Source organism: Tympanuchus pallidicinctus, unplaced genomic scaffold (genome assembly GCF_026119805.1).
Source record: "Tympanuchus pallidicinctus isolate F22 unplaced genomic scaffold, pur_lepc_1.0 scaffold26, whole genome shotgun sequence".
NCBI lineage: Eukaryota > Metazoa > Chordata > Aves > Galliformes > Phasianidae > Tympanuchus > Tympanuchus pallidicinctus.
The window spans coordinates 10878391-10896797 of record NW_026294743.1 but is presented as its reverse complement, the minus strand read 5'-3'; the positions used below and the strand labels follow the sequence as shown (position 1 = coordinate 10896797).

The window sequence follows — 18407 nt, the reverse complement described above, 5'->3', positions numbered from 1 at the left end:
ATGGTGGACGCTTCTAGCACTTTATTGCCTGTCACTATCTCCAAACCAAAATATTTCAAGATTCTTTCACAGCTAAGCAATGTGCCTCTCTCCAGTAATTACTTTCCAGATATATAAAGATTTGGAATTTTTGCCTGTAATTTTCATCCCTACATTTAGAGGTGTTGTTTGTTTGTTTTAAAATCTTTTTCTTAAATTGGCCCAACGTTTTTATTTTTAGGAGGTTATTACTAACTACCTAAAAAAAGTTTATGTTCTTATGCTGAGGAGAGCACTCTTGTAAATGCCACACTGCAGCTTTGTGAGCACAGTGTGGATTTCTGGAACAGTGCCATCGGATGCTATCAAATTCTGCCAGCATTTGTTTTCCCAAGTATTTAGGACCATTTCCATCCTTGAAGCACAGTTTCCTTCCTTTGCTTCATTGTTCCCTCTTACAGAAGTTACATTAATTAAAAAAATGTAAGAGAATGGTCTGCTAAAAGTCGGCCTGCCTTCCCCTTTCTGCACTGGCACAGACCTACTTTGACTGAACGACAAGAGGTTAGGTATATCTATAGCACTGTCCTTCTTCAATCCACCCTGAAATGAACCAAACGCAGGCAAGAAGGATGACAAAAGTAAAAACAGAGCAAACAGAAAGTAGCAGCATGATATAAAGTTGTATAAAAAGCCGGCAAAAAAACCTCCAAAAAAAAAAACACCCACATTTTAAGGATATTTGACAAGTGCTAAGTCCTTTTCTCACATCTTTAGCAATTCCAAAATGATGCAATGTAATATTAATAGAAGATTCGATGTGTACTAATTCCGTTAATGTAGGTGCATAACATATGCATCAAATACTAAATAAGTCCCTTTGGGGAAAAAAATAATACAGATTTGATAAGAGAGATTTAAAACACCCTTAAAACAAGTATATTACACCAAACATTTTCTCAGGCCAAAACTCTCAGTGACCTTCATATCAACTATTAGTAGCGATAATGGATTTCCATGCTGAGCGTTACACTCCACACTTTTAAAAATCAGATCACAGGATGAAGTCAATCTAGTAACAGCTTGCTCACATAAGGTGAGCACGAAGAAAGGAGAAGTGGTTTTATTACTGTTGCACAGAATTGTAGTAGGAAACTCAGAGCCCTTTCATGAAATTTTGATTTGACATAAAATAAATATATATATACATGTAAGCACCTATGAAACTAGAATAGCTATTCATTTCTCTTCAGGATTTTTGAAGAGGATTTGTCCTCAAACTAAGAAACAAAGGACATGCCAGAAAATATTTTTTAGGGATTTGCTAACAATCAACACATGATAGAGCTTGTATTTGCACTGGTTTTTATCTGTAGTGTGTTTTAGTGTTATGTTTTAGATTTAACTAATTAGCTTATTAGCTGATTTTTTTTCCTGATTTTCCTTCCTTTTCTCTTTTAAATCTTACTATGTGTTCATTGATGATAAGCAAAGCATAGAGGCAATTCTCTATTTTTGAAGCATTAAATCAATCCTACATTCTGACATTCTTGACCTGCTCTTCTATTGTTAAGCCTCAATTCTCAGGGTTTATTTATGAATTGTAAATCATTGATCTTTTTCCTTATGTTTTAGTTTAGCTGCAAGAAATGTGTCTGCTAATAATGGTAGCAACGAGTGTTTACAGACTTTCCCACTTGCATTACAGGCATCTTCTAGACAAAATGGTAATCTTAAAGAGGTCAAATCCATCGGGGAAGGAAAAGTTTGTGCATGCTACTAAACATAGACAACTGTAAAGCAATGATAGAACATCTCATATAGACACTGAAACTTGTTTCCTTTGACTGGGGATAAAGAAAAGCTCAGATAGTAAAACAGATTTAGAATCAAGTTTATTCCTGAAACATTTTTGTTTGTTTGTTTGTTTAAATAGAAAAACTTAATAGTTGAGAAATAAGTCAGGATTTCTTTCTAGGTGAAGATTAGTCTCTACCTATGTGTCTAAAGAGAACTGATCGGGTTAAGAGCAGAAATTATAATTATCTTTACAGTAGCATGATTTGCCTTCCCACTTTTGTTTCCCATTTTGTACAGAGTTGTTACCTGTCTGACTCCAGACTACTTTCAATCTAAGAATCTCAAAAAGCCCTGCAAACTATTATTATTGAGAAATATACGTAGATTGCAATGATCAACACTAAGCAACATCTTAAACCAGACTTTCTCACAGGTATGAATATCTTTACGAGCAGATCTCCAAACAACTTCCAAGTTGCTCATAAGGAAGCCTTCACAAACCTTATCCCTACTTGTCAGAATATTCATCTTAATCTAATTATTTATCAGTGAAACATTTTGAACTTGTTTGACACTAAATAGGAAGTATATAAAGATTATAATTCCCACCACTTTGAAAAAGGTGAATATGAATGAGGGATACCTAAAATTTCATAATCCAAATCATGTTGGCTGATCCTGAAAAAGCACACCTTTTTTCCTGATCAATATATTTAAGTATGTATCCCTGGACTTGCTTTCATAATACAGACTTCCCTCTAATTTTCTAATATACTGCTTTCTCTTTTCCAAGCTAACTTAATTAGTGGGATGTTTATATCTCTCTGTACTGGTAGCTATCTTTTCTTACTTGTTTTTCCACTTACTGCTGTTAACTACCACTTTCTTTTTCCACAATAACATATTTATAGACCACTCTATTTTATTTTATTTTTTTTACTATGCTCTTAGCCAAACTTACATAGTTTCCTTTTATTAAATACATTTCTCATTTCCATGTTCATATTGAAGGTAGAGATGTCTTTTCCTTGCACTTAGATCAAATTTTGTCTGCTCAGTTTTTAATAAGAAGGATGACAAAAATTGTCCATAATATTTCAGAGTAAGTCTCTGCAGAACTAAATAAATTCCTTCTTAAAAATACTTGTCTGATACTTCCAAAGTCTTTGCATTTGTGGCTTCAAGTAATCTCTGACTAAGAGAATCCAAACTATTTCCTCATTTCTACGTGCAGAACTTCCATTCTGTAACACAAACTGTTGCTGAACTTACATCTTGAACATAGAACTACTGAATTTTGTCCTGTTATTTAAATGCTTAAAGAAACTCATATGACATCACCTTCTGTACTATCAGCTTGATTGCATCAGCAAATTTCCACTGCCTAGGAGTTACAACACGTCAATGAAAAGTGTTAAGGAGGGTTTGTGCTAATATTTATGCTTGAGTTTCATTACCATCCTTCTAACAATCCAGCAACTGTTACCAGCAGAACCTCATTAACCATCTTGCATTGCTGTCTTTCTCCATATGGTATTATATCAAATGTTTGGCTGAAATTAGATTTAATCCATTAATTTTCCTTCTCTAGACAATCATTCAGTTGTCTTATCTAAGACAGATACAAAGCCAGTTTGACAAAATATACTTTGATACTACTGATGTAGTATTTTCCAACAGTTAGTCATTTACAGCCATATCCTGAATACTGTAGGTATTTATTCACAAACCTTCAATCCTAGTGAGAAAAGACTAACCAGCTTGCATGTGTTTTGTTTTTTTTTTTAATAGGTTAGGTACTGTAGTTTTCGGTCATATAATGTTACACCAGCCTGGCAGCCTTATTACAAATCCCCACTAGTACCTTGATTTCTCAAGCCAATTGTTTTGAACTTCTGAAATTAAGAACATCCAGTTCATGCGTTATTCCAACACATGCACTTCTGTCACTTTTCTCTTAAAAAAAAAAAAATCTTGAATCAAACAGATTTATTTTACCTAGCACTCGTTTACTACGTAGTGTACCAGTACCCTCCTGTCTTCTATTTTCATTTATTTCTCCCTTCACTGACTACACAATCTACTTCATCAGCTAGAGATATAACCTTTAAACACTCTTCCTTAATCTGTTGGCTGGAAAAACCCTTTCCTCAATGCTTAAATGCACTGACAGTGATTACTGCAGACAGATGGAGGAAGAAGGTAAATTCACTAGCTCAACCTATACCTCCTGTATGCTGGCAAGAGAATCTAAACAATTTTTTCTTGCAGGCTATAGAACTCAGACTTCAATGCTACCTGCCTCACTCCTTTCAAAATAAACAAATATAACTAAAAATCTGTAGCATTCTTCACGTACTCTGGCAAATCTATAATATGGCAGCTTTGTTTTCAAAAAATATCATCCTTACAAACAAGGTGTTGATGCATTTTTGTTTTAATATATAGTAATGGGATTCCATGAAATCCTGAATATAAAGATGGAGTAGAAATAAGCATATTTCACCTTTTAGAGCTCAGAATTATCCACAGAGAAGTTCATTTTTCAGGATTGTGTGGTGAAGTGCAACCGTGCTGGTTGCACCCTCCTCCCCCCCCTTTGTTGTTTTTTTTCCCTGGTTTTCAGTATACTGAAAAGGTATTACTTGAACAGTTGTATAAATTTTCATTTTGTATGATCTCATCCTAATGGCAGCCTCTATTTTTATTAGAGTGCAATTTATGCTATGACAATATGGGGAATAAATGCTTTGGTAGAATAATCTTCCAAAAATTTCTTTTCTCTATTATTAAATTTTATTTTGAAATGGTGGGTTGATTTTATTTTGAAGATCCAGTAAAGCAGAAAATTGTCCTTTGGCAGTATGCCCCTATTTTTTCCAATGTTTGCAATTCCAGTTCCACGTTATTTGAGTATAACAAACCAGACAACCTTGTTGTTTTCGTAGGTAGAATTTCTATTTTAGATTCTAAGTTCATGAACATGAAGGGAAGCCTAGTCTTAAGCTCTGCATTTTAGTAAAGGGATTCCTGCTCAGATAATGTCTTAAACATAACTGAATTCAGTATTGTCAAAGATGATGTGTTATCTTGTTTCAAGAGACCTTACGGCCATAAATGTGTCACAGATGTGTTCTGTTTTTTGAGGTTTTTTTTTTGTTAAGGTTGTATTACTTTCACTCAGTAGGCATAATGACTCTGTTAATCAACATTCATCTTATCACAGCTGAAGTTACTTAATCTGAGATCAATTAAATTAATTCTCAGTATCATTCTTACAAAATTCCATTCACATTTATACTTTGCACAAGACCACCTATATTGCTAGGAAATAAAATTGCTATATTTCAATTTCTGTAAGCGACATCAAATGAAGTTTACATCTTATTTTCCTAACTGTTCCTTCTCAACTGAGATTTTGGATTCACATATTTAATTTACGAGATCACTTTTCTCTATTGGTTTCGTTTCTTTTTTGTTTTCTGTAGTACGAACTGATAAGGAAAACACACTTGCTCTATATTAGAAAAAGGAGAAGGAGCACATAAAACCACCATGAAGGAAGCTGAAAGCAATCCAGGGGAAGATAAAAGCCCAAGTTAACTATTCCCTCAAGGGAGAGTTATTTACTATAGGATATTTTGGATAAAGAAATTTTCGTGGACTGAAAAAAAGACTGCACAAATACCTCAAAGGACTTTAAAAGCACCATCTCTTGCTGAGAAAGACTTGAAATCTTGAAAACTAAGTCAGTATTCTCAGGATGTATTGCTTTACATTCAACCTGTTGTTCCCCTTTGCTCTAGACACCATAACTGGCTGCTGGGCGCTTCTGGAGAGAGGTCACTTAGCTCAAGATTCATTTGGTCTATACTAAAATATCTTTTACAAATCAGCAGAATCCAACAGTTGATAAGTTCAGAAATGTAATGCATATGTATTTAATGACACAGGAAAATATTCACCACTTGCACAAAGCTTATATCGGCACAACCCAGCAACATGGCTGACTACATTACTGCAAACACTGAAGGAACTGAATTCTAGGCATGGTTTGCAATAGACACAAGTGAGAAGCTGCAGAGCTGTATTCCCTTCTGTGGTCCATAGTTTTCTGTGGCCAGCCCTGACTGCTTGTGTCTTTTAACTAATCAATACTTATGTCAGTATAAAAATACTTTAAGCAGCATAACTCAGTATTTTTTCCCAGTAAATAAAATGCTATGAGTCCACAGTGTAACAGTGTCCACAGCGGCTTTAAGTAAAGACATGCCCTGCACAAGTGCAAAATATTCTCAATTTCACAGTCACATCTTTTGCTATATTTCATCTGTTCCTTTTTTTTTTCCACTGTTTTCCTTTCTCTGTAATAAATTGATCCAACTGTATTGTGCAGCTGCCAACCTACCTTTGTTGAAATTTAAAACTTATGAAAAATATTTTAGTTACTGTATGTTCCAGACGTTTGAGAAAATATATTGAACTATAACTCTTCTGTCTACTTTCACATATTTGTCCAATGTTTTTATGGTTGATTCAAGTGATACAGACATGATTTGTTTAATTCTGGGAAGGAAATTTACACTCTGTAATGTGACATTACAATATTTTACATTAGCCTTATATCTTCTGTGGGCCAATATTTATTGATAGCTAGAGATTTCATTATGTTGTAGACATTATGTTATACATACACTTTTAAATCTCTTGGTTGCTTCACAGGTGGGAAGTTACTCAACATTCAGTACAGTGCTTGCTGTCATAGAAGCAGCGCGGACTGTTCTTATGGTTATCTCAATTTTAATTTACTCAATTTTCAACAAAAGTCACTTATGTTTATTCCATAGGTAAAAAAACAAAACCAGACTGTAAACTCTATATACAAACACTAACCTCAGGATGACAAAAAAAAAGTGTACTTGAGATTAATCAATAAGAAAACACATGTTCTTGCTTCCTTGTTTATTCTCTTCTGCATCATATTCTGGAGATAATAAAAATCATTTTAACCAGTACTATACCAAAACATGATGTTGAATGTTGAATTCTGTGGATACACTACTGTGAAGGCTCCTTTGTGAAACGCTTAGAAGACTTAAAAGCATTCCAGTTGCAAATTTCACTGAACTCAGTCTGATAAACGACTGAGTACCTTTGATTACCTGGTTTAGGGTTGGGATGATTTATTCACAAAGGCTAATTTTAAGCCAGCTTCCCGAGGATTTTTCAACAAGTAACAAAATAAGAGGTGTTCTTTTAAAGGAAAAATTGAAAACACCCTCTGGTAAAGCCTTTCCATTTGAATAAGCACGTACAATGATTAGAACATGAGTCTCATGAAGACTACTGAAATAATATGGTCTTGAAAACCCGAGCATTTGTTAAATTTGGCATTTTTCTTCTCATACAGTTTAAGCAAGATCTAGTAGAAAGAATGAATACTTGCTAAATCACATTAACGTATTAAACAAAGAACATTAGAAGTATTACTTTGAATTTAGTATCTGTTTTTAAAAGCAAGTCTCATGTCTTCTTACTTTCCTTCAGGAGGATACTTTAAGACCTGATATTCAGGGAAGCCACATCTGTTTGCCTGCTAAAGCATTGGTGGCAAGGTTGGCCTTATGTACCTTTTCTCATCTTCTGCTTTCCTGTTCTGCTTTGACAAGTATATACTTTTTTATTTTTTTTATACAGATTTTATTCAAAATGATGCCACGAGTTTGAAAACTATTGTTCTGATCAGAAATAAGTTCTTATGGGCAGGAGAGAAGTTTGGCTATCAAAACAGCTAATGAAATTACAGCAAACAATTTTAGCTACTTGAATATTCCTAACTGCCACTGTGGGAATGGCCTGTAGTTATTAATGCTGCACATATGTATAGTTTTAATATCGAAAATGTAAAAAAAATTAATGAGTATACCTCATCCACAGCGCTAAACAACACGATCTAAGCCACAGTATACTAATTGCAGACTATTAATGTTGTCAAGAATCAAATTTTAATTTTCTCTGCTGTTACTAGATAAAGAACAGAGTGAAAGGGAATAAACCAAAGGGCTACGTGTGTTCCAAAACAGAAACTGTTATTTATCTCTTTAAAAGGTTATAGAGAGCATGAACTGAAACATCAGAGCCAGTGATGCAACTGCAGAAGTAATTGAAAGTCAGTTTCCCTAAAACTGAGGCATAGGAAAAACAACCATACATAATAGTAGCATCTAAATTTTAAATAATAATAGCACTGTAGGCTTAGAAGAAAATGCCACAGTCTATGTGTTTTGCCAATGTCATGTGTACACCTAGGAAAGCTATAATGAGCTTCTTTACCAGTTGTTGAGGAGCAGGAAATGAATCCTCTCTGGATACTTAAGGGCTTCTTTCAACAGCCTATACTTTTACTCCTGACACTGATGCTGAGCTATATCTTGCAGAGCTTCAATTTAACATCTATGTCAAGAAAGAAAAACTAGCTGTCAAGATTTAACTTCTACCGATTGCATTTATGTGCTGTGAATAAGTAATCCAACATGTTCTTGATTGATTAGAATTTGAAAAATTGCAATATAAAAGTGACAACTTTTTCACAATAATTTCCTTGTTTGGACACTTGTCAGGTGAAGTGACCACTGTGGAAATAGTATACAGCTTCTCAACACCTACCACCTTTGTGTTTAGGCTTTTAACTGTATCATCTTTGAGGCTGGATGGGGCACTGAGCAACCCTATCAAGCTGTATATGTCCATGTTCATTGCAGGAGAGTTGGTCTGGATGAGCTTTAAAGGTTCCCCTCAGCTCAGATGAGTCCGGTTCTTCTATCCCCTTAATATTTATTTACTTCATTCAGAATGAAAAGGAAACATTGTGTGATTTGTATCCATGTATTTATATAGATGTATGTATATATGGTGGTGCCTATATATGTGTTTAATATATATGTGGTTCTACAGTGATTCCTTGGTGTGACAGGTCTTACGAGTCCCAAAAAGAAACAACAACAAAAAAAGGAGAGCAATCTTCTGCCATTTCCTCTCAACTACCTTGTTGCTTACTTCTATCAATACAGTTCCTAGGAAAGCTGTAAAATATTTATATTTGAACATAAAGGAAGCCCAAAAATTAAGATGTCAAAAAATAAATCCCCCAAAAAAGAAGGATTGAAAAATTATTTCTAATTTGCAAGTCTACGTATTAGAAATAAACTCTGAATATTTAAAATAGGTGGGGTTTTTCTGTGGTGGGTTTTTTTTTTTTTTTTTCCTTTAAATAAAATTGTAAGATTAGTAAAGGGTGAAAAAAATCCCATGTGCTCAGAATGCATAATATGAAATATTTGTATAAACTTATCTGTTCCACTGTGTTTTTCAGCTGAAGTAAAAGGAAACATTCCTTTGCTTCCTTGAAGAGTATTATGATACTACCAAAAAAAAAAAAAAAACCCAAACAAAATAACTACAAGCTCCAATAGATCAGAGTGGGCGTGAGGTTGTATTTACAGATACTAATTATCTGTATTATGTATCAGATTTACAGATACTAATATTGCTTATTAATCAAGCAAAGCTTTCGTAAGAATACTAATGATGTTTCTGTTTTCTTTGGCAATAATATTTCTTCCTGCTTTTTTATTTATTGAAGTAAAAAAGTTCACCATCATTTTCATATAAATAAAACACAGTAGGAACTACATTATAACTAATCTATAGAATCTAAAACCTTCCCCAATTTCAGCTAATGCAACCAGTGGCCTTAACCTTACTCACAGAAGCACAGGAGTTGTAAGTAACCATTAGAGTTCACCGAGTTCAACTCCCCTATGAAACCAAATTCCCTGCAGCAGATCACACAGGTAGGCATCCAGAAAAGGAATGTTCTAGCAAAGAATAGCCCACTTTTGATGTCCAAGCATGCAACTATACATCACTCAGAGTGATTTTCCCTCTCTTTGAAGTCTTACGTATTATAAACTTACATAAAAAATATTTCCTTCTCTGTTTTATGAAGACGAGTTACTTGAGCAAAATAAAATAATTAAAAAAGAAAGTAACAAAATAATTGGACCTCTATCTTTTCCCTGACACTGAAGTTGCTGGATGCACCTGTATCACTACATAGAAAGCAGCTTACTGAATTAAGGATTGCTATCAATCACCACGTTAGTTAAGAGCCTCTCATTGTTTCGTATCGGAATTATGAATATTTAATACTACATACAACTGCTTATTGTTTGCAAAGCAGAACTAGATAAAAACCTGCATAGTTATTAAGGAAATATAAAATATTATTTTAATTGGGCAGTTAGTAGGGCTGGGAAGGAGGAAGCCCATTAAAAGAGAGAAAGACAATTTTCTCAGACATACAGAAAATATTAATGCATACAGGGAAAAATGCATTTTCATCCACAGGCTGCTTTATGTGTACCATCTGCATTGGAGCCTAGAGTTCCTCCATGGTACAAAGGATTTCCAGGACCCATGTCTTCAACAGGAGGAAAATACAGGCAGCCATGTTTGCTGAAAGCTCTCCAAAGCTTTTGTCAAACAAATATATAAGTCCAGCCCTTGCAAACAGTGATTAAAAGATAGCCTTTGAACTCTTGCTACGTTTTATTATTATTATTATTTTTAAACACTGATATACAAATGCTCTGTGAAGTGACATACGACAGCATGGCAATAATTTTTAAGTACCGGAGGAGTGAAGTTCAACATCATTCCAGTTTTAATTCGGAGTAGCTGAAGAGATACACTGCAGATGGCCTAATTTTTGAAATTCCAACAGATGATTAATAAACTACCACTCTGTGCCAGAAAACTGCTTCAGAAAAGGTTTGGGCATAAACTTTTCACTTCTATTTATGTTAAAAACGAAAAAGTATCTTAGTAAGATATATATTACAATCAGTTCCTTATATTTTCCATACATCATAATGGCAGATCCTGATAGAAAATGAAATTACTACTAGAAATGTTTTCTGGTTTTATATTTTCAGATTTATGGAATGGAGAGAAAAGAAAAACATACATATAACACAGGATTATTTCAAGAAAAAATGGAAATTCTAAAATCAAATGTCTAAATATCTTTTTAGTTGACATAATTTGTGGTCTTTGGGAGCTGCAGTGGTAGTGTTTTGAAATTCTCAATTGGAAAGCAGTGTTATTAAAAATAAGAATGATGCCCGTATTACTTATACAGGCTTGCAAGCAAAAAGCTTGCTTAAAATTTACATGGTTGCATTCTGAAGTCAAAGAGATCAGCAGGATTCCAGATAAGTTTTCCACTTAGATGAGTATCTTTCCTTATACTACCATTTACACTTTGTGTCTTTTCACTTGAAGAAGCATAGAGATCCCTTCTTATTGTCAATTAAACATTTTAAGTAGAATCATAGAATAGTTTAGGTTGGAAAAGACCACTAAGATCAACTAGTCCAACCATCAAAGTAGATATGAAAACCTCAAGATGCTATGTCAGAAAATGGCAACCATAAATGAAATAAAATAGCCTTAAAAATAGCAAACTTAGAAACGTCAAGATATTTAAAAATATACACTTGAAACTTATTTTCCTTATTCTCTCTCGCATTAAAATCATTCTCTTACACACCTTTCTGTACTTCTAAGCCAAAATCATAACTGTCTTTTTAAGTTCTTAAACAACATTGTAAGAATCCTTTATGATAAACATTTTTATTATAGCTTTTTTCATTTAAGGTAGACAAAATAAATTATTTTGTAAACATTATCTCAGTATTAGTTCCTAATCTTATTTTAATTGATGGTGAAATCTTAACTTTAAGAAGGAACAAGCAGAAGCTGTGTGCATATAATTTTATGGAAGGTAGGCGTTTGATAAACATATGTGGGAAAAAAAAAAAAGTAATAAAAGAGTGGGAAAAAAATTCTCTCTTGCATACTGTTTTTTAAAAAAAACTGAAATACAGGAGAATTCTTAAGTATCCTATTTACATTTAGGCACTGCACACATTTACTATGCGTTCTGAAACAGATCTGGAGATGCAAAGCCTCTTATCTTTACTCTTGCCATCAGAGACTCTATTCTGATGAAGCCAAGAAACTAAAATGCCAAAAAGCCTTACCTCTGCACTGTATTACTAACTATACACACTGATTTTGGTTGCCAACACTTCTGCCTTGATTCCGAGACTCAATATGCTGACAGCTCACATTGGCAAGGCAGCTATTTTCCTCATGCACAGGTAAATGAAGTGTAAAAGGCAGCTGAATAAAAAGACAGTAGTCCACTGGTTTTCTAGTAATTCAGTCATGAAATCATTTAGACTACGTTGCAACCCCTCAATTATTTAGAAGAGGTTTTCAACTGAAATTCAGAGTAATAAGAGAAAGATAATGCTAAGGAGCACACTTTGAAACACGAAGTTGACCTATTTTACCTGTTCAGCTATAAACATATAGAAATGAGAAATACTTAGAAAAAAAGAAAATTATGTGTATGTTTATATTTTAGTATCAGAATATCACAATGTACTTCTCAAACATACACACTTGCTCCCAATATGCCTTTCACTTTCAAATATGTTTTCTGTTTTAATCTGTGTACATTAAAATTAACAATACAGTCTGAGAGTTTCAGTATTCAAAATTAGTTTCATAACTTAAATTTATGGTCTTATTTTTTAATGCTTTTACAAATACAAAGAAAAAAGAAATCTTTGAATTAAATATGCTATCTATTGGAGCTTCGCTCTCCAACAGCCAAACAGATTAAGTCTAATCCATTTAAAAAATATGTCAAACTACTGGCCAAGTAAATTAGAGCACACTGGACATATGTAAATTATCTTTTTTTAAATTAAAAAAAAAAAGGAAAAAGCAGGAGGACAAGAGTTTATTTTTCTCATATATTCTACAACAGTTGCTTCCAGACCACTTCTCTGTTGAATCAGTTGGCAAAATCATTCACTTCTCAGGCAGACAACATGCTCTGAATTTAAAAAGCAAGTACAGCACCATGAAAAACAAGATAACACTCAAAATGACAAAATGACAAAAACATTCATAGCCACACTCCTTATAAACAAGACCTCTAGTCGAGTACTAATGCCAGCTAGTGATTGTTTCGGAAAGAAATGGAGGACTGCCTAAATTCTTTGTCCATGTCTGACTGGAAATGCCACGTTATAAAAACTGCAATCCTATGGCGAACGTAGTTTACTCAGAGTATTACTTTTTTACTTTTATCAGTCATCATCTGTGACAGAGTTACCAATGCCACCTCTCCTCAGGCTTCAGCAAGATGAAGACATTATCCTTCAGTCTTTTTTTAAAGGTAATCTGTAGAGGTGAACAACATTTACACAGAAATAACCATAAACTGGTGCAATCAGCTATGAAAGAAATGCCCCTAAGCTTGAGCAAAGCAGCTATGCAGTTTCTCCAATTTAATTGGTTCTGCTGAAGGAGATGGACTATATTGCTTTTTATTTCCTCATGGAGTTGTGTCCGTAATTCTACTGCTCTCTAAATTGTATGAAAGCATGTCTTAAAAGACAATATGGTTGTTGACCAGTGCCGTGACTAAAGCATCACAAATATTTCTTTCAGTGATGCAGACCATGCAAGTTCAATATTTCAGAACAAGGTAGATATCCAATAAATTCAATAAATGCTTATAACTTTGGTCTAAATTGTTCATTGCTTCCTGTTTCAGACACACAGACATGCACAGAACATTTTCAACTGAATTCAAGAATAAACCTACACTCCAAAAGAGGCCAACATACTCTCGGACAGCATTTATAGAGGGAAATTAGCACACAGTGAAGTCTTAGTGCATAGTAGTTGACTTAGACCTGTAGCATTTCCTAATCCATCCTCCCTTAGTGTAAACCCCAAAGGAACTACATGTGGAATAACTAACTCACTGAGAATTCTGGTGTAGTTCATGCAACATAATATCATCGTTAATACTTTAAATGCACCTTTTAACAGGTCTCTTAAAAGAAATATTTGACTTATGCCCATACATATGAATCTATAGAAATAACTGATGTACAAGTAAATACACTGTGGATGGTTTTTGTAGCCTGTGAGATCCAGTACAATTTTGTATGACATACTATAGCACATCCATCACATCCACAAGGGCTTTTCCAGGAAACGGTTAAATTTTAAGGATGATGCCCTTAACAGCAAGTGTAGCAAAAAAAGATCCCAGTGGTTAGGATTAGTATGAGAGGGAACTGCATGAGTGATTCCTAGCATACAGCAACTTAGTTGTGATAAATGTTGGTCTACATCATCTTTTATTACAGTCTAGAAGACATCTGCTATGCATACGCAGATGTAACTCGGACATAACTTCTTCAACGGCTGCAGACGTGGCAGAACAGTTAAATTTCAAACCCCTGGGAATACAGAGGAATCTACACAAGTAATACAGAAGCTATTCCAATGAAAGAGTGGGGAAAACTTTCAAAGAAACAATTTAAAGGGCTACACTGAAATGAAGAAAATCCTATCAACTTTGGAAATTGAAACCATTTCTTTACAGTTGTACGTGAAAACAATATATGTATTTATCATAGAAGTGTACAGGCTGGATTTAACAGAATTTTATCTGTAAGATTGTACAAGACTGCAGAGATGGAGGCCTGTTAGATTTAAGTGCTAAATTGCTGATTACAGGAATTCACTTTTTTTTTGTTTAGAGTACAAAAGCAAAAGAAAGGTTGCAATACTAAATAAATTTTTGAAATCACATGTCATAAAACTGCTTTTTTCCCTCTCATTCTATCTACCATCTATGTGGTAGACCAAATTCAGTTTCATGGGCTTGGCACAAGAACACGATTTTGCTTTAAGAGTTATCAAAATGTTTGCTTTAAAGACTTTTCTATTGCAATTCAATTTATCATTCTTTCTTTAAGATAACAAAAGACAATTTGTAGTTGGGGAAATCCCTACTTATAATGTACATGAGATACTAATTCAAGTTCCTGAGGGAAAAGTAGATTGAACTACTTAGTTGTGGCATGATAACTAACAAAACCTTAATGGAATATTGTATTAACATATCAGTACAAACAGTCCTAATAGACAAGTAGAGAGAAGAACATCTTTACCTTGTTTGTAAAGAACATCTTTTCCTAAGTTGTCATTTAGTTCATAAAGCACTGTACAGAGCTGACAATAAAGCTATTTACTTTCAGGTAAGATGTTCACTGCAGTCATACTTCTCCATTTCAGAGGCACTGAAGAAGAGACAAAGAGCTAAAATTTTACTGTTGATGGTTTTTCGTTCTTCCTTTTTTTACTTTTTTTGCTAACTTGATGCTTTATTTTCAGCCTCAGTAAACAAAGCCGATGGTTTGCAAAGGAAAAGATTTTTCGGAAGCTGAGGTAAATAAAAATATATTTTTTTCAGATAACAAGTGAGAGAAAACTCCCAAATGCAATTGTTAGGTTGTGTTTCTTATGAGGATATACCTAGACGGGTGTACACTCTTACCAGAAGCTGATCAGAATCACTGATTTACAATTCATTGTTTAAAGGAATTGTTATTGGATATAGAGAACTGCTGTTCTCATTACATGTTGAGATAAAAGTTACTCTCTGGTCTTTATATTATTCTTCGAATAGACAGAAACATCTCTCTTAAAATTCCTTCCTTGTTAGGAATATCTCATACTTGGAAAGATGACTGAAACAGCTCTGTCATTATTTCATTTGTCACCCTCCCATATCATCTGAATTAGAGGAAAGGGCAGATCCTGAGGGAGAGCCAGAAAATAATAGCTTTTCTTATTTTGCAAATGAACAGAAAAAAAAATGAACAAAGTGTCAAGGCTTAATAGAAGAAAAAGTTTAATTGAGAGAAACGCTAACCTTCTCTCAGCTCTAATAATTTTGAAGGCATTTAGGCCTCCTTTAAATCTTTCTATGCTCTTAAGTGTCTGAGTTCAGCATGAATAAGCAGGGTGCTGTGGTCTCTCTTTTTACATCAGTTTCATCAAAGCTGTACTTCAACAGAAAGCAGAATTTAAGAAAAAAAAAAAAAAATACTTGCTTCCCTTCTCAGTTAGATGAAATGTCAGAGTCCTTCCAGCTTGAAAAAAATAGATATTGTTCTAGAAATGTCATCTGTGCTGTCCGAGTGCAGGTAAGGAATGTAAGAAATGTTATACATCTGACTTAGATTGACTTGGAATTTTTTGTCTGTACTTCTTCCCTTTTTCTGTGTCATACTGGGGCTCTAACTTTTGGTATTATTCCTGCATCTGACATTACTAAAAAACAAAACATTACTATCAAAAACAGATCTATACGAACAGGCAAACATCACATAGAATCAGAGAATTCATAGTCACCAGGATTGACAAAGACCACCTCCAAAACTATCGAGTCCAACCATCCACCAATATTTTCCCGCTGAACTATGTCTCTTAGTACACTAAAGGTTTCTTCAGCACCTTCAGGGATGGAGAGGACATGTTTTGTCTTTTTTTTTTTTTTTTTTTTTTTTTTTGCATAGAATCATAGAATTCTTAGAGTTGAAAGGGACCTTTAAAGGTCATCCAGTTCAACTCCCCTGCAACAAACAGGGACACCGCAGCTACATCACGTTGCCCAGAGCCTGATCCAGCCTCGCCTTCAAAGTCTCCAGTCACCACATCTTTAGGCAACCCGTTTCGTCCAATGCCTCAATCGCACTCACTGTAAAAGACTTTTTCCTTTATCTAACCTAGATCCACTTTTTTTTTAACTTCAGAACCATTTCCCCTTGTTTTATCACAACAAACCCTGCTAAAGTCTGTCCCCTTCATTCATGTAGCTTCCCTTTAGATACTGAAAGGTCTTTCTGCTTGTGGAAACAAGAGGGATGAGAGTTATTAATTAGATTATCTTTATTTCTATTGCCTACTTTGGCTGTCACTAAGGGCATAACCACTACTCTCCTTGCTGCAAAACTCTAGCTCTTTCAGGATATTCTGAAGGCACATTACTAAGTTCTTATAGATACATTTCTACACGTACACTTCAAAAGCGACAGAGCACAAAGCCTTTTCAGCATTCAGACATGAACATTTGTCAGCGCTGAAAAGTTTTTCTTGCTAGTGCATACATAGAACTTCTCAGAAATACTGTATCTACTACTGCATAATCAATGAATATACAGATGTTACAATTCTGAAATATACCAGAGAATTTGGCTAAGCAGGTTATTACATCAAAGAAAAAATAGATAGCATACTTACCCTCACCCTGGGCTCACTGCAAAACTCCAGAGATCTCCAGAAGAAATCCTTTCCTACTGGCAGTCAGCTCTTAAATGTGTCTAGGAGAGGTGCAGCCAGGCACCACCTCTTCCAGCAGCACAGGTGAATTGCCTTCATCTGTGCTCCCATAGCTGACTCATTGCTTGCCTCAGGTGATCAATCAGAGGTTCAGGCCTTGATTCAGCAGCTCCCATACAACTACTATAAACAATTTACTCTATAAATAATAACAGAAGAGCACTCACTCTCAGAATTGTGAAGAATATTATGTCAAAAAGCAAAATACTTAAACAAGAGGAAACATCAAGAAAATAGGGCAACAAAAGAGGTTGAAGTCAAAATAAAGCTTTTTTCTAAGTAGAAAAAAATATCACTTATACTTTCTTGAAAATGTATACTATCTCTTCCACTGGGGATCAAGCTAGACTTACTCAGAATTCTAACCTGATTTTTCCTGCCATATTCCCAGTTGCTGGACAGTGTGAAGTTTCACTGTGTGTACATAGAAGGATATAGTTTTCAATATTTTGTTGTGTACTGTCAATTGGCACCAAAGTTTCGGCATAAGACCATCTCCTGTAGCGTAGCACAGACGCATGATGCAAAAGAAATGGGACAGGAAACAGACCAGAAGAGAAAGCTGATCATAAATAACAGCAGAGCTCCTCCTGGGTTTGCAAAAGTAAGTAAATTAAACTAAAACCTTGATTTAGTTATTAAAAGGCAGGTCCTCAATCTTTTCTCTGTTACCTAAAATTTGCCAAGCACTCAGAACAAAGCCGTTTACTTCATTCATTTGTTAAGCATGTATTTTATTTAATTACAAAATAATGTAACTGTGTGAATTTCTATGTAAAATAAATTTCTGTAACATCATTATCAAACATATATTTATGGATACAAAATCAGAGGCTACGAAACACAGAATGTTGGGGATTGGAAGGAATCCTCCCCGCTGCCCTCCCAGAACAGGAACATCTAGGCCAGGTCATATGAGAATAATTATAAAGAAAAAAGATTTAAAAAAAAAAAATAGAAAGTTGGATTTTACATATGAAGTTCACTTACATATGTGCATCACCAGAATTCATTTTCTTCACGCTACGTTTTCCTCAGTATTATACAAACTCCTATGTCGTTCCCTGGAAAAAATCAAAGTGCTTTGAAGAAAAATGAAACTTTTACTTTTTCTCCCTCTACAAACTTAGAAGAATGCAAGCATTATGTTCCTGCTTTCTTTGAGCATGCAAAAGGCAACTACCCACGTTTTCCTGTGCCCCAGGTCATTTGTTCCCATTGGTGGGATCTCTGAAGATATTGCTATATCTGTTGCCTACAGTGAGTTAAGCCCACCTAACAAT

The 18407-nt window shown here is 34.5% G+C and overlaps 1 long non-coding RNA gene across 3 annotated transcripts in view; it reads right to left on the bottom strand.

The window, feature by feature from the left end:
• Positions 1–17217, bottom strand: part of LOC128084393 (uncharacterized) — a 51978-nt gene extending 34761 nt beyond the window's left edge. Inside the window, exon 1 of one of the 3 annotated variants that reach the window (XR_008208508.1) lies at positions 17026–17217. This is a non-coding gene — a long non-coding RNA (uncharacterized LOC128084393). The remainder of the gene's footprint in view (positions 1–17025) is intronic. The other 2 variants (XR_008208506.1, XR_008208507.1) reach the window with 2 other exon arrangements.
• Between the last annotated feature and the right edge of the window lie 1190 nt (positions 17218–18407).